The sequence below is a fragment of the Helianthus annuus genome, chromosome 11 (assembly GCF_002127325.2).
Source record: "Helianthus annuus cultivar XRQ/B chromosome 11, HanXRQr2.0-SUNRISE, whole genome shotgun sequence".
Classification (NCBI taxonomy): domain Eukaryota; kingdom Viridiplantae; phylum Streptophyta; class Magnoliopsida; order Asterales; family Asteraceae; genus Helianthus; species Helianthus annuus.
The window spans coordinates 47302412-47306932 of record NC_035443.2 but is presented as its reverse complement, the minus strand read 5'-3'; the positions used below and the strand labels follow the sequence as shown (position 1 = coordinate 47306932).

Below are 4521 nucleotides of genomic sequence, written 5' to 3'. Positions count from 1 at the left end.
AATGAGAGTTAAGCATACACATTCGACTACCCAAATAATTGGGTTTCGGCATAAACACTCTCAACGAGAGTTAAGCATAGATATTCCACTACCCAAATAACTGGGTTTGGCATAAGCACTCTCAACGAGAGTTAAGCATACACATTCCACTACCCAAATAACTGGGTTTGGCATAAACACTCTCAACGAGAGTTAAGCATACACATTCCACTACCCAAATAACTGGGTCTTTCGCTTTTAATCATAACTTCTTCTTTCAATCCGTATAACGGATTAAGCTTCTAGCATTCATTAGAGCATTCAAAATCACCCGTTTAAAAACGGATGGTAGCTTATTCTTATTCGACTTGTTCGCTAGAACCGGTCGACTCGCATAACTTTTCATAACCTTCGTTAGCATAACCAAATCCGCAATGGATTTGCTTTTTCGCATTCGCTACAACATAGCGCCCACCTGCTACCCAGTTCTACCGGACATACCTGCAATAATTGCCACGGTCTCACGAACGTCATATGCTTCTTGCGTACTGGCCAGGTGCGCAATTCACACACTAATTTCGTGCCTTCGTGTAATCATCGCCTTATGCCCGAGAAATGGGTTTCAGTTTCGTGCATATTTCTAAAACTTCCCCAAGACCACATCATTGTCTTTCGTTTAATAATTACCCTCCCAAGGAGACCCCTTCCTTTTTCTTTTGACATCGGTACTCATACATGTTAGTAGTGTGTACCTGGGGTTAATTTGCCTATTTGCACCTTTGCCCGCCTTAGCGTTCATCCTATTCTGCATTCACGGATCATCCTCTTCAAACTCTTAAGCTTACCTTGCACATAACATACTATTAGTTTCCTTCAAATACATAATCTAATACATACTTACATTTGCTTTTGCATTTAGGCCTCGATCGAGTCTTGGATTGTACGGGTTCTTGATTACGAGAGCACACCGGTTTGAGTTCAAGCATTTACTTTCTATTACTTGATTCTCTCAAACCAGGGCTCTGATACCAACTTGTTACGCCCTAATTCGTATTTGTCAAAAGTCGCAGCGGAAACACGTACCATAAAATTTCTTTCACTATAAATACCTCAACTTATTTAAGATTTAACTTTAACACAGTTCTTTCTCATAAATCCGTCATCCTCTTATTTACTAGTTAAAAACATAGCTTATGTTTACTACATTATGTACATCAACGTTTCCGTACAATCTCTCTAGTGACTCGATCTTCGATCTCCAATCCTTGGATATCCTCATGACTGGTACTACCTGCGCTCACCACATAAAATTTCACATCATTAGTACGCGTTATAAACATACAAGGTTTGTTCACGTTTACTTCTCGTTTCGTTAACTCTTTACATCCCAGCTTTCCCATCCTGATCATATGATCCGTAGTGAGACTTCTTTGGTATTCCTGCGTTACACTTCATTCACCAAGCACGCAACTATTACCGTTAGTACTCAATTTCATTAGATGCATGCGTACATACCTTTCATACAAACTGATACATACCTTTACGGTCACAAATAGCAACTGTCCTACATACGTACCTGCATACATACGTACGTACCTACGTACGTGCATACCTAATTACATCCATTCCTACCTACATACATACATACCTACATTCATACATACATACATACATACATACATACATACATACATACATACATACATACATACATACATACATACATACATGCATACATATATACATACATACATACATACATACATACTTATTACATGCCTTCACACAAACCTACATACGTGCATACCTTCGTGTATGGATCCCCTCGTGAGCCCATATTCATCTAAACGCATACATACGTTCTACCTACCTACACACCAACATACATACATTTAAACGCAAAAGACATTCATACGTATATACCTTTCTTACATCTTTACATCCACGCATATGCTTATGCCTATCTTTATGCATACGTACATGCACCTCTACATACATACATACCCTTCCTCCATCGTTACGTACATGCATACACTTGTACATATCTTTATACATGCATACATACACATCTACATACGTACATACTTTAACAAACACGTACTAGATCACGCGTACCTCTTACATAATCATACATCACTAACATGGGTCTTAGACTTAGCTTTATAGCCCATAAACATCTAAGGAACCATCAAAATCATGTTTGGAAAGTCCACCGTAGTCCACGGATATCAAACCGAAGCCCACGGTACATAAATTAACTTAAATAACAAGATTTCAGCTTTTGGGACTTGGGAAGGCCGTCGCCGACGCCCCTAGGGCCGTCGGCGACGGGCCTTGCATTTACCCGTAGCCCAAAAACCCGTAGACAGGTAATTAACCCGTCAGCACAAAAACTGGTTTTCTAGAGCCCGTCGGCGACGCCCCATGCCCGTCGGCGACGCCCTCTAGATTTTGCATTTTTCTGCAGCTCCGTTTCGTCGTCCGTACGCACTAAAACGCGCATAACTTTTGAACCGTTTACCCGTTTAACCTCCCGTTTCTTCCTACATGCTTGTAAATTCATATTCTATCATATGAACTTAAAATCCCACATCCGGATTAAGGAAATTCTTATCTTACGCTCTATTGACTTATTGTCATTTCCTAATTATTTGACCCGTTATGGGTATTTGCGCATTAATTGATCTAAGACTAGCAAAACCATACTTTCCACTTCCATACTTGTCCAAAACATTACACTAATCGTATAACTTGTTTCTAAACCACTTATTAAAATCGTTTACCCAAAATACCCATCAAGGGCATTTTGGTCAACTTAATCCCATCCTATACGACATAAGACTACGACACATATTTGACCTCAACCATCATGTTTAATTAATCAAAACGCCATATCACCTAACCGAACATAAGAAGTGATTACAGAATCACTTACCTTATACGTCCGTGCTCGTATCCGATTCCTCGCCTTTTCTTGACCCGTTATCCTTTCATGCTTGAGTCCGTCACGACGTGATTCCTATACTTTCATTTCATCGAAACCACTCTCATATTAGCATACTCATTTGTACATGTAACAATCATATCATTCGCATAATTCATACTTAACTTTCCATAGTCATTACTATCAAACATTAAAACATCTAATCAACTTCATATCCTTTCCAACACACATAATTCATCGGGTAATCCAAATTAACACATATTTACCTATTCTTACCAACAACGATTTTCGCTAACATGCATACGACATAATCTGTCAACCACGATATTTAATATCTTCGAAATCCAAATTCATTATCACACATAACACATAATTAATGCCCACATACTCATATCTTCATAACGCTACATTTGACAACCATGTCTTATAAAAATCAAATTAGCATAATCCTAGCATCATCCTTGGTTAGTGAGGTTATATGCTATGTATATTTAGTACATGTTCACTTTTAACCGTAATTAAGGGACTAGTAGACCACATAGCAACCTCACCCGTTCAAACACAATGTACAAGCTCCTAATGCATAAATTTGACCAACATATACCTTCAACCCGAATTCATGTACGAATTCCATCTAAGGCACATTTTTCAAGTTAGTAAACTACTACTTTCATCACAATCGCTTTTTATACATATAAACTTACAACTTGCATACAATTTCACTTTCTAACTTCATCTAGCAATTTCATCGAACACTTGGCGTGCGCACTAACATTTAAGCACATTGTACAAGCAATTTAAGCATATTCTCCCCACATTCACCTCATGAATCCTTTTATTCAAACAAGATCACATTTTCAACTTCATCATATTACTATCAAAATCTAATACGTAACACATGCATCAACATAATCAAAATAATCCATATACACATGCTCATCATAATCATTATCATACTCATAAACATGGGTTTCATTCTAAATCACTAGATAACTAAAATTTAACCAAGATTCAGCTTAAACATGATAACATAGCAAGATTTCATCCTGATTTAGATCAAACCCACGAATTTAACAAAACCCACTCCTTGGTTGTTCATCAAAACTGAAAATTAAGACTTACCTTGGCTAGAACTTGCTTAGATAATCACTATTTCGACTCATGCAAGTTCGAATTCAGCCCAATTCGCATCCAATTTCGTTGATTAGGGTTCATGAGGGGTTTCCCCCTTTCTTTCTCTTCTCTGATCGAACACACACACGCCCAGGTGTGTGTGTTTGGGGGTTTTTATTTTTGTTTTATATTTAGACTTTCCCTTTATTCAAAAACCACCCCTCATGTTTGTTACTTGCTCATTATTTAACTCAATTTCATAACCTATTTGTTTTAACCAAGTTTTTAACTAGGTTTAATAACCTATTTATTCCATTCCTTTCTTTTAAACGTGATAACATACTAATAGCTAACGAACTCGAGTTTTTGGGGTGTTACAATTTTGAGGGTTGTTATAGATAGCAATCATGTCAGATAATTCTGGGGACAATGAACCAAAATAGGGGGACGCCGTGAATCAAACTTAAGTCAAGAAATCCTAATCT

At 37.6% G+C, this 4521-nt stretch overlaps 1 long non-coding RNA gene across 1 annotated transcript; it reads right to left on the bottom strand.

Annotated features, from left to right (window-relative positions):
* Positions 1 to 1059: 1059 nt before the first annotated feature.
* On the bottom strand, positions 1060 to 3010 carry LOC118483940. Its single transcript, XR_004872498.1, has 2 exons — positions 2915 to 3010; positions 1060 to 1270 (listed from the first exon to the last, which is right to left on the bottom strand). It is a non-coding gene; the product is annotated as an uncharacterized LOC118483940 (long non-coding RNA).
* Between the last annotated feature and the right edge of the window lie 1511 nt (positions 3011 to 4521).